The following is a 13,118-nucleotide window of genomic DNA, read 5'->3' as shown; positions in this document are numbered from 1 at the left end:
TTGGTATGTACTTGTTTTAAGTATGTTTAAGGATATTTTGTGACAAATACATTCATCCATTTAACTTCCACAATAATCAAGATATAGAGTATTTCCAATACCCCTTATATTTATCCTGGTAAATTCCCCCTGCTCCAGGCCTAAGCAACTGCTTTCTGTGATGATATGTTAAACTCAAATTTTCTAGAGCTTTATTTATATGGAGTCATATAATATTCACTCTTTTGAGTCTGGCTTCTTTTACTCATCATACTGAGACTTATCTATGTTGTTCTGTGTATCAGTTTTTTTCTTTTTTATTGCTGAGCAGTATTTCATTATATGGATGTACCACCATTTATCTTTTTACTGTATGATGGATCTTAGTGTTGTCTCTAGTTTGGGGCTATTTTGAAAAAAGGTGCTATCCATATTTATACATATTAGGAGTCATTTTTTATTCCCCTACAGGCATGGGCCAGTTCTGACCACTCTTGTATCCTGTCCTGGTTCTAAGAATCTTATAGCTCTTGCTACCTGCACCTGTTCTTTGTCTGCTTGTCTGTTGACACCAGCTAGTTAGAGCTAAATCTATCCTGAATAGGAGTTACCATCTTTTTAGCCTTGCTACTTCTCCTGTCCCACTTTTCAAACACGACCATAAAAAGAAAGAATTAAATATACCAGAATATTAAAGTGGAGGACAGTTGCCCTGGGCATGGAAATTTGAGGAGTAAATGGTACAGGCTTCCAAACTAGTTTTCTATTCTAGGAGAGGTAGTGGGGAAAGAGCTCTGCATTTGGAGCTGGGCAGGTCTGTCTTCAAATCCCATATTGGCCACACTTTATTAGTGTGAGAATTTGGGTATATTATTTAACTTCACTGAGTTGTTGCTTTTTCCTAACCTGGAAAATGAATATAAAAGCCACTTTGCAAAATATGAGAATTCAATGCATGCATGCACTCACAAATATATGTTGGAAACGTACATGTGCCAGGCCCTGTCCTTGGTTCTGGGGATACAACAGTGAGCGAAACAGCAGAAGTTCCTGACCTCATGGAGTTTACATTCTACCAATGGAGATAAGACAACAACAACAAAAAAGAATCAAAATCTGTGTTGTTAGATGATGGTAAGTATCACGGAGAAAGACAGAACAGGGAAGGGAGATAGAAAAGCATGTGCTTTAACTCCTCCTTGGCTGTGAGCTGCTTAAGAGTAGAATATGATCTTTTTCCTGTATCGCTAGCATTTATCATAATGTCAGCTGTATATTAAGTGCTGCACACACATTTCTTGAATGAAAAGAGTGACTGAATAAAAACCGGTGTTGAGGAGAGAAGTTTATCTCATGAAATCACTGTAATACTGCTTACCTGGACACATTTATGTACTTCTAGACAGGTAATAATTATGTCAGCAAGAATGGTGCCCTTCCCTTCTCCTTGTTCTTGCTGGTTCTGTAAGTCTCCTGGCCAGTGTTATATTTTTCCTAGAAGTCAGAATGCCTTTAATGTTTCCTCTTTTTAATAATATATCCTTGATCAAAAAAAATTAACTATGTGCATTTTTTCAGGCTTTTGCTGAATAAGTAATATGGAAAACAATTTGACAAATGGTTCAGTATGTAAATTTCATATTAAGGGGCTTTGGAATTCTACAGTTTCTGAAAAACCAGCATGCATATGTTACAAATATTAAAATATTTAGGGTAATGTTCAATGTCAAGAAATAATAATATTTGGTTAACTTGGGGTAAAAAAAGTGTGCAGTGTCATCTCTCTTTTTTTTTTAAGATTTTATTTATTTATTTGACAGAGAGAGCACAAGTAGGCAGAGTGGCAGGCAGAGGGAGAGGGAGAAGCAGACTCCCCGCTGAGCAGGGAGCCCAATGCGGGGCTCGATCCCAGGACTCTGGGATCATGACCTGAGCTGAAGGCAGACGCTTAACCGACTGAGCCACCCAGGTACCCCTGCAGTGTCATCTCATACTTATAAAAGATTGTGCTTTTCTTCTTTGGGCTTTTCTACATTTTTAAAACCAAACCTTTATTATTAATCATTTCCTATCCCCCAAGTTTCTATTATTTTTGAAGTATCAAAAACTGAATATAAAAGAAATGAGAAAATTATGTTTCTATGATGGCTTGATAGATTAAAATATTTATTTAAGGTCTACAAATTTGGTGGGCTGTAGGACTGACTACAAGATAAAAGAATTAACCCGGAGAACTGGAAACAGCCTATCTCCTAGGGCTGTGTTTTTTTGTTTTTTTTTTAGATTTTATTTATTTATTTGACAGAGCACAAGGAGGGGGAGCTACAGAGGGAGAGGGAAAGCAGGCTCCCTGCTGTGGGGAGTCTGATGTGGGGCTCAATCCCAGGACCCTGGAATCATGACCTGAGCAGAAGGCAGATGCTTAACTGACTGAGCCACCCAGGAGCCCTCCTAGGGCTGTTTGATGAACAAATTAGATAATGTATGTAAAAATGCCTTCTGAATTATACTTGTATAATTACAAAGCTCAATGCCTGTACCATCCTCTACAAATTCCACCAGGGCAGGAACTTTATTTATGACTGTATCTCCAATACCCATCACAAAACATGTGTGCGATAAATATTTGGTAAGTATATGAATACTTTGTTTTAGTAAGTGATAATTATTTCACAGAAGAAAACTGTATCCTCGAGTAATTTGATGGCACTACAATTCCTTCAGGTTAAAATCTGAATTCCTGTTATTCAAGATTTACTCAATCTAGTTGACATGTACTTTTCCAGCCCAATAATATCATAAACACAACCTCTACTCAAACTCAAACATACTATCTCGTGATTGATGCCTTCTTTCTTCTCTGCCCAAAGTCTTTAAAAATACCCAGCTCAAATAAAAAAGTCTTCCTTTGAACTATCTCAATACTGATTTGACTTCTCAGACTGTTAATCTTAAACAAATTTTTTTAAATGTCTTACTCATTTTTGCATTTCTGTCCCCAGGGACAAGGACAACCTTTTGAATATAGTGAATATCCAGTAAATATTTGCTGATTTAACTATTTTCACAACACATCATTCGCTTACAAATTTTATTCCAATGAAGGTAAATCAATTTCCTGAAACTCTTCCCTTACTCCATATGAAGGTGCAATTATTGTTCTGAGCAATCTTCAGAAAGTATACTCTGCTATAAATGCAGCCTGTCATAAAGTTATTGCAGTAATGTCCCAATGCACTAGAAAAACCGGGAACAAGGAGGTTATTTTCTAATTCAAGTAATCTGTGTCAGGGCCTTAATGCTTTGTTATAACTCCAGTTCCTTGGATTCCCCTGCCCGCCTCCCCCCACCATCCTGATCTTACTCAATTAGTAAGGTTGAAATAATGGCAATTGTCTTTTTGGATCTAAAATTCTAGTGCGCTTTATTCCTTAAATCATTTTATGTGTAAATTAGATGCTTAAGAAAGCCTGTAGTACATCAAAAGAACTATATTTAGTGCTCAGTTTATTAAAAAAAAAAGTGCGTGGCGGGGGAAATGCCCGGGTGTCGTTTAGTGGTGAGTGGAGCCAGGTGCAAGACTCTCAGAAATGTTTTTATGTGTCCCTGGCCAACTATCTCCACACAAAACCCCGTTTATTTATTTGACTGCGCTACTGCAGAACAGAGTTAACTCCAACGCCACTCAAAACAGCTTTGTACGGATTTAAAAATGCTTGAGCGGGCGGCTCCTGATTTTTACGATAAAACGACCCAGCTGGATCCAAAGCAGATTTGTCACCCTATTTCAGAGCCTCTCGGGAGTCGTACAGAATTATGACTCTGGATTTGAGCGCAGAGCACGTATGCAAGCAAACCCACGGAGAAGTACAGATTTGGCAACTGTGACAAAGCTTTGTTAAAACTTGCCCCTGGAGCCGCAAGGCGGGAGGGTCTGGACGCCAGGAGCCGGCGCAGCCCGAGCGCGGGCGGTAGGGCGTAATGCCGCCTGACTTTCCCCTCTTTGCTTTTCCTGTCACGGTAGTACAGAAATAGCAAAGCAAGGGCGGGAAGTCACAAGCCCGTATTTTTGTTGTGCGTGTGTGTCTGTGTGTGCGTGTGCGCGCGCGCGTGTTTCCCGCTGGCAAGGGAAGAGGTAAGGAGGAAGCGAGAACGACCCGGAACCCACCCCCAGGGAGTCGCCGCGCCTCTGCACCAGGATTCGGGCGTCGTGCTCCAGCGACTTCCAGAACGCTCGCAGCCCCTGCTGCAGGCCCCGCCCCCTGCCGGGGTTTCCCCGCCACCCGCGCTCATTTGCATGGCGCTTCCCCTCCCCCGCTGCCATTGGCTGGCGTTGCGCCCCGCCCACTGCCCCTCCACCACGGCAGGGTTCCGTCCCCGAGCCGTCCGGAGCTCCGGGCAGCGGGCAGACTGTTAAACCGCGGCGGCGGCCGGGGCGGGAGCGGGGCGCGCTCTGGAGACGAGTCAGCGGCGCCCCGGGTGGGGGGAGGCGGGCGGGCAGCTAGAGATCACCTCAGCAGCCCCCACCACGGCCGGACCGAAGGTGCGGCGGCGGAGGGGAGCCAGGGCGCCCCAGCAGGCGAGTGGCCGACGTCTCAGCGGCGGGCTGAGGGGGGTGGGTCTCCTCTGCCGGGGACGGCGGCAGCGCGGGGAGGGGAGAGCGGAGAAGACCGCCGGGTGGACTTGCGGGCCAGGCAGCCGAACGGCAGCCCCTTCGCCCCCCGAATCCTATGGGCTGTTGGACGCCGGGTCCCGGCACAGGATCGCGCTCTAGGGCAGGGGTCGGACCGCAGCCAAATTTAAACGGCTAAACCTAACAGCCTTGGCAGAAGCTGAGGGGAGGGGAGAGAAGGAATGGAGGGAGGGGTGGGGGCGGATCTAGACGTGGTCACGTGGGGCAGGGGAGGGGCTTGGCGGGCCTCCCTTTTGTTTTGGCTGGCGCGTGCGCAGACGGCAGAACACGTGGTCTCCTGGGCCCGCCCCTTGTTTTAGCTGCCGCGCCTCGTCGGGTGCGGTTGAGGTGTCGGCTGTTTTTGGGGAGCTCTGAAGCGGAGCCGTCTGTGTTGGATGTGACCCTTGTTTACTTTTATTTTATACTTTATTTCAGGCAACGTTGATTTGGTTTTTAGAATTAGATGGGGTGGAGAAGAATCTAGAGAATTATTGAGGAATGGTGTTTCCAAGTTTGTGTCTCTCCGTATTTCGAAGGGACCGACGTTGCTGGAAAATTTGAGGATATGTGGTGATTGGTAGCAAGAAATAGAAGGCTGTTTTCTGGTGGTTAAAGAAAGGAAGAGGTTAGCTTTACATCCAAGAGGGAAGGCACTGGGATGGACCTTCTTGTCTTTCACTGTGAGAGGATTAGTTTTTGGTTGGTTCCCTGCCCGCTCTGCCGCGCAGATCCACTCCACCCTTTACCTCGGATCAGCTGTGAGGCGCGGCGCTGGGGGTGGGGGTGTTGGAGATCGATTTTTTTTTTTTTTAAACAGAGAAGCACATTCCTTTTTGATTCCCCAAACTTTAGTCAGCTGGTGAGATTTAAGACGGTAACTTCTTTCGTCTTACTCATTTGGCTTAACTTCGTGCTGAGTTTGGTTCTGTAGGAATGTTTTTAAAATACAGGATGGGGCAGTTTTGTTACCAACTAAGCCTAAGTGAGATATTTACCAATACTGCAGACAAAACTGTTTTTGACTAGGTAAAAGTGGGTCTAAAAATAATTCAATATTGGAGAAAAACCTGGTGTTCTGGAATGTAGATTGCTTGAAAAAGAGTTTAGCATTGAGTGGTTTCTACTGTTTCCAATTCTTAACTGGCCGTTTCCTTGGGCAAGTCACAACCCCTCTTTTCTCAGTGTTTGTTTCGTCTTGTAAATAGTTTCATAATACTGTCCCTGCTTTAAGAGATTGTTATGAGAATTAAATACCTTGTGTTAGTAAAAGTAGTTTACAATCTTTACCAACACTGCAAAAATACAGAAATTGCTAAGTGACATGGTTTTATAGTAAAAGTTTTTTTTTTAAATCCAGCATACTGGAAGATTATAAACTGAATGAATCATGAAATAGGATATATTTGAGTATCTTCAAAATCTATTGTAGTAACTATTATCTTTGATTCTCCCTGTTTCCACCTACTTGATCAGTGTCAGGTTGCCATCATTTCTTTGTAGTTTTAATCTAGAAAGATTATCATTACTTCTCTTCCCTAGCGCTTCTAGAGTAAGTTTTTACATGAATTTTTTCTTAATCCAGGCCAATTCTATGACACTTATTTTTTACATTTATCGTTTGCGTGTGTATCATATGTGCCTTTTCAAATAACAATTGCTTATTTCATTAAATAATCTTATAAAATAATTTGGAAAATAAAGATGAGTGCAAATAATACAGTTTGTATTTCTAAATATGTGTATTTGTGAATTTTTCCTATAACTGGGTTCATGTGATATATTTTCATTTAATTCCACCTCATAAATGTTCCCATGTCATTAGTCTTTGAAAAATTATATTTGGCTGCTTAAAATTATATCATGTAACTATTATATTTAAAATTTTTCTTATTGGCAGATCTTTGGAATGTTTCTGTTGTTTTGCTAACAAACTACACTACAGAGAATTGCCTTTTACATAAATCTTTGAAATTTTTTTTCCCCTTAGATTTGTAAAAGAGATTACTAGGTCAGAGTCTGGGGTTGTGTGTGTTTAAGGCTCTTGAACATCACCAAACTACCTTCCAGAATGTTGTATCAATTTATACTCATCTCGTGTATGAGCCAGCCTCACATTATGTCCTTGTTCATCATCTAGTGTTAGTATTGAAACAAAAAACCTTGCTTTAATTTGCCTTAAGTTATTGTTTCCACAATAACTGTGGTATATCTATCTTCTTACTGTAAGCTGCTTCAAGGAGAATATATTTCATATTTGACATGTTGCAAATCACAAAGTGGGTGCTCAATGAATACTTGCCAGTTGGCTTATTAATATTTACCTTTTTGACCTCTGGAAGATCAGGAAATGATGTCTTGCTTTTTTTGTCTTACTCAGTTTACCAGTACATTGTTGGCAGTATACCGTTATTGTTTGATTCATTACTTTGAGTACTTCTCCCTTCAGATAGGGGCCTCACTGATCTCACAGTTGTCTCCTAAAAAGGTCCAGTGACTTCTCATGTTCAACTCCTGCATTATCCAAGAGTTCTATCCAGTTTTTTATGCCATTTATCATGATAAACTATTTCATTTCCTTTATTCATTTATCTATCTTGTATGGAATTCACTTACAGATTTCACTTTGATCATTCTAGTTTCATGTGTAGCCTTTTCTGTGTTTTTTTTTTTTTTATTTATTTTTTGGTGTTATTTTTTTTAAAGCCTACTATCTAAAGTTCCTTTATTTCATTATTCACATTGTTCCATGTATTACTGCCTATAACATTTTTTACTGCCTTTAACCTACCACATAAACCTTATATTTCATCTGTAATTTTTATTTTCATTTATTTGGTTATTTTCCTCTCATGTCCTTTTGCATTGGTCTGTACAGTTTTAGATCGTAAAGGAGGCAGAAAGCTGTTTCTTTCGGGTTTAGAATTGTGTTTAGGATTGTTTACCAATTGGGTTTCACAAGTTAAAAACTGCAAGGAGTGGGGCTGCTTGCAACAGAAGTGACAGGTCGTAGGGAATTAGCGACCAGTTTACTGACTTTAAAGCATATCATCTTATACCTCTATCCTAAAAGTCCTGACTGCATTATGGGACTATAAGGGAATACTCTACATAAGGATAACCCTGAATCATCAGTACAATCTTACATTACTTTCTGTATGTTCAATTTCAAAAGGCAAGGAAGGTGTATCATTTCCACAAGATTTCTATTTGTTTTTCCTTTTAGATGTTGTCTTAAGAGAGATTTCAGTGAACTGGGCTCCTTACTGCATGTAGGATAAATAATCAGCAAATGTTAATAAAAATGGTAATATTGTACTTGCCTGTGGACAGTCTATAATGAAAATCTGAAGACAATAATGAAAGTCTTTAATACTTGATGATATGTTTAGGATTTTAGAAGCACATTTTATTTCTATATGGATGCGACAGTTCTCTAAGTATTGCAGAATTGGGAGAAAAGGCATTCATTTATAATATTGAGGTTTTGTTAACATTTGTAATGAACTTTGTATTTATTGTCTGGTTTCGGTTCTAGAAGACCAAGAATTCTCAAGCATGTTTTTCAAAGTAATTTTTAAAAAGTTTTATGTGTAGATCATTAATCAGTGTTTAACGACTTGAAATTAAATTGGAGCAAATATGATAGTACACTTCTAAATGTAAATTTCTGGATCCAAGCAGATGTACACACACACAAAAAACAACTCTTCATTTATATTCCTATGAGTCATGCACTTATAACTGAGTAGTAATAATTCTGCTTGAAGTATGATCTGTTTGATGTATTATGTGGCCACCCAAGTGGCTTTATCTTTAATTAAATTCCTTTAGTCTTCAAAGAGAATTCCTTTTTAGGGATAGTTTTCAAAGTGGAAGAAGTTCTTGCTGTAAACATTACTGAGTACAAAGTACTGAGCCAACTGTACCCTGGTCATGCCAATTACTGCAGTGTTTTCTGCTGTATATTGAGAATGCCCACATTTAAGAAAGAAATCTTGAAAACATGACACTGTATTTTGTATTTATATCTTCCATTAATTCCTATATTTTTGAGGAGTAAAATTAATACCAGTGTAAACTCTTTCTCATTACTATTGTTTTAATTAGATTTTTTCTTTATGAGTTACAAATTAAAATTTTTGAGTCTTATATTTTAGTAATGTTTGAAAGAGCTTTTCATACTTTGCTAAGAGAATTTGTCTTTTTTCCTATTCTTTCTCTGACTGTTATTCTAATGGATCAGCTGTCTGAATCACGTTTAAGTTGTTACTGTGGAAATAATTTAATATTTGTCCCTACTTCAGGCTTTTCCCCTTTCTCAAAATGTCATTGGTAGTTTTTACTGTCTAAAACTTAAGGATGAATCTGCCTTATTTGTGATAATGTAATTCCTAGTTCGTGTTACTACATTTAAGATAACTGGGATTATCCAGATTCCAGTCAAAAGAGTAAATTTAATGTTCAGGGTGGATTTGAATAGGGTATTTTCCATGGACTATATGAAATATACATACACGTGCTAGAATATAAATCATAGTTAAAATCTGGAGCAGTACTTTAGGGGGTGGAAAATCAGATTTGGCCTTTAATTTTTAATGTTCATTTTCAGGAGGAAGGGTGGTTTTTATCTAAATTATCTAGATTATCAGTTTCATTTCTGAAGATAGACTAGATTAGCAAACTTTTGATTTTTTTCTTAGAAAAGTAGAAATGCCAAAAATTATTTGGTATATATGACATATATATTGTAAAGACCTGATCTAAGTGTTGGGATCAACTCAGTAATTATTGACATCATAATTATCTCACTATGTACATGCAATTTTTGAGGGATGACATAATATTTATTATATCTCATGATGTCTACAGGACCATTTTATATTTAATGCTAAATTCATAAATATGTATGATTTATAAAAAAAGATTATGTCACTAATGGAAACATTTTGTAGACATCAGGGCAAAGCTTTTTATTTGTGGTAACGTAACAATTGATTTCTTCCTTAATTCACAATGAATGTGTTGGATTAGATTGTAGAACAAAAGTTAGAATTTATGATGTAGACTTTTTACTGAACTAATTTGATTTATATAATAATGAGTTTAATATGGACAAAAAGAAAAGACAAAAAGTTTTAATTCTTTGTAGTTTTTAAATGTTTATAATTTAAAGGCATAAACTTTGCCTGGCTGCAATTTTCTCTCTGATTGGTATTTTTTTGTGAGACTTCTAAGAAAAAAGGATATGTAGTGAGATCTGGACTGTTCACTATAGGGTTATTTACTTGGTGGATTATCTATAAAAGATTTATAACAGATTAGTTTTTGGTTTTGTTTTTTGCCACCCTCAAAATTTCTGGGCTGTGGATGTGCTAAAGAATTTTTTAATTAACTAATTAATTAAAACTGGAATGTAAGTTGAAAACTTTGTTGTAAAAACGTAGAAGTGAAATTCATGCTCAGGAAATATAGTTGATTTTTGGATTATCAAGAACATTTGCTTCTTGACAGATAATTAGGATAATCTGAAAGGGTACTGATATGGTTGGTTTCTTAGCTTGCAGATCCTGTTAGATTAATATTTTAGTTCTGTGTTTGTGGCCAAAAGGAGTTCAGTTTTTCTCAGTTTTACCCATTACAGGTTCTTTGAAGTCCTATATATTAAACTCTTAGAAGAGGTACCTGTTTTACCTGAGTATCTTAGGTGTATATGAAATAAATGGTGCCTGGAATAGAGTACAGTATTTTAGTAGCTTGAAAGAAATTTCTTAGATTTAGCTAAGATCCAAGTACTTTTTGCACCACACAGTTATGTGCCTGATTAGAAACTGAATAATTAGAAACCAGAATAATTAGAAACTAAATATTCATGAGATCAAGATGCTTCTTTGATGCTTCTTTGAAAGCTTTTTAAGGATTTGTCTTTTCCATATTTTTGAACATTCTGAAATACTATAGGTGCCTAAAAATACAAAACAATATGTTTGGCTAAGAACTTTGGGGACTAATATTTTAGTTAATGGTTGATTCTTGTTTACTTAGGGGGACTATACTTTATACTTTGTACTGTCCAGTACAGTAGTCCTTAACCACATGTGACTATCAAGCTCTTGAAATGTGTTTAGTCCAAATTGAGTTTGTTAAATGTAAAAAACACTGGATTTTGAGACTTAGCACATCTCATCAAGATACTTTTATATTAATTACAGATTGAAATTTTTAATAAATTAAAATTTCATGTTTTTTACTTTTTAAAATATATTCTAGTAGCAGATTTAAAATTAAATGTGTAACTCATATCATATTTCTACTGGACAGCAGTGTTCTATACTAATATTTCCTAATCTTAAGACTCCTTTCATAATAAAGTATCTCATGAACCTCCTTCCTAGGCATTTTAAAATATAGTTGACCCTTGAACAATGTGGGGGTTAGGTGTGCTGACCCCCCATGCAGTCAAAAATCTACGTATAACGTTTGACGCCCCCCCCCCCCACCAAAACTTAGCTACTAATAGCCTGCTGTTGACTGGAAGTCTTACCTATAACACAAATACCTGATTAACACATATTTTGTATGTTAGGTGTATTATATATTCTTAAAATAAAATAAGCTAGAGAAAAGAATGATTAAGTCATAAAAGAAAGTGCATTTACAGTACTGTATTTCTTGAAAAAAATCCACATGTAAGTGGACCCACACAATTCAAACCCATGTAATTTTATTATTTTTTGAAGCTATTTATTGAAGAAATATTTACTAAGGGCCTGCTTGCTATGTGCCAAACAGTATTCTAGGATACAGCACTGAGTGAAAACATTCAAACCCTGCCTTCATGTGGCTTTCATTTTAATGGGAAAAATATGTGATAAATGATTTTTAGATGAACTATTATTTGTTGTAAGTATACTATTATTGTATATAATTGTATATAAATTATGTAATACAATTTTAATAGAGTGCTTCATTTATCCAGTGATATATGCTATTTACTTTTGGCATTTGTCTTATTCATGTTCTCTGAACTTTCTGGATCTGTGGTTTGATGTCTGACATTAATTTGGAGGCATTCTCAGTTATTGCTTCAAATATTTCTTCTTTTTTGTATTCAGCATCTGGTATTCTTGATTTTGGCTCAGGTCATGATCTCATGATCTCATGATCTCATGGTCTCAGGGCTGTGAGACTGAGCCCCATATCAGATTCCGCACTCAGCCAGGAATCTGCTTGGGATTCTCTCCCTCTTCCTCTTCCCTGACTCATGCTCTCTCTCTCTCTAAAATAAATACATAAATCTAAAAAAAAAAAAAAAAAACCGCTTCTGGTCCTTTGGCTTTAAATACTGTTTATAACCAGTGACTCCCAAAAATGGTATCTCTATGAATTCTTGCTTGAACTCTAGACTTGTTTATCTGACTACTTCCACTTGGATGGCTAATAGGTACTTCAAAGTCACATATCCCAAACAGAACTTTTTATTTTTCTCCCTCAACCTTCTGTCTCCTCAATTCTGCTCCATTTCAGAAAATGGCATCACTGACAACTCAGTTGCTCAATCCAAAAATCTAAGAGTCATAATTAATTGCTTCCTTTACCTTTGGCCCCATAAAATCTTGGCTATCAAAAGTTTTGTCAGTTCTACCTTGAAACGTATCTTAGATTCATCCATTTTCATTTCTAGTACTACCTCACTAATCCCAAGCCACTGGTACTATCTCTTGTTTAGATTACTTCAAGTAGCTTTTTAATTGGTCTCCCTGCTTCTCTTCTTGGAAGCCATTTCCATTCTTTCTCCTATACAAACTTTTTCTTTGTAGAACAGCTAGAGGAATTTTTTAAAAATAAAAATGTGTATTAAATCATGTTACTATCTTATCCAAATACCTTTAGGGGTTTTCCTTTGACTTACATAAAATGTCTTGGCAAACCATTTGCCTCTCTGATCTTATTTCCTCTTACTTTGTCTCTCTGGCTCATTACGTTCTAGATATATTTGTTATTTTTGTTCCACAAACACACCAAAATTATTCCTGTTTAAAAACATTTTATTAGTTGGCTTTTTTTCTTGGAAGGCTCTTACCCCCAAGTCTTGGTTGGTTTGTTACTGTCATTTCAGATCTCAGAGCAGATGTCACCAACACCAAGGCCTTCGTTCATCTACAAATCTAAAGTAACTCCTGTCCCAATGTTGACATGCTGTATCGCTGTTTAGTTTTTTATAAGAACACTAGGGAACCCTTATTTACTTGGTATTTTTTTGTCTGTTTACTCTGTATCTACCATTTGCTAGAATGTAAGCTCTGTGAGAATGGAAACCTTATCTTTGATATTCACTGTCATCTTTCTAGTAACTAAGATGGTGTTTGTTATATTTGCTCAATAAATATGTATTAACTGAATTGTTGAATGTTTGGCTTTATATTGAATATATATTAAATGGAGGTTAAAAATCTAGCTCCTACCAAAA

General features: G+C 37.3%; 1 protein-coding gene across 4 annotated transcripts in view; it reads left to right on the top strand.

The window, feature by feature from the left end:
- The first annotated feature begins 4,461 nt into the window (after nt 1-4,461).
- Nucleotides 4,462-13,118, top strand: part of KANSL1L (KAT8 regulatory NSL complex subunit 1 like) — a 146,187-nt gene continuing 137,530 nt past the window's right edge. For all 4 annotated transcript variants that reach the window (XM_078071275.1, XM_078071274.1, XM_036098755.2 and 1 more), the window contains exon 1: nt 4,462-4,558. The gene's annotated coding sequence lies outside the window, so the exon portion shown is untranslated. The remainder of the gene's footprint in view (nt 4,559-13,118) is intronic.

This window comes from Halichoerus grypus, chromosome 4 (genome assembly GCF_964656455.1).
Source record: "Halichoerus grypus chromosome 4, mHalGry1.hap1.1, whole genome shotgun sequence".
Taxonomy (NCBI): domain Eukaryota; kingdom Metazoa; phylum Chordata; class Mammalia; order Carnivora; family Phocidae; genus Halichoerus; species Halichoerus grypus.
Note: the sequence above shows the minus strand (reverse complement) of the source record. Positions and strands in the feature narration are given on the sequence as shown.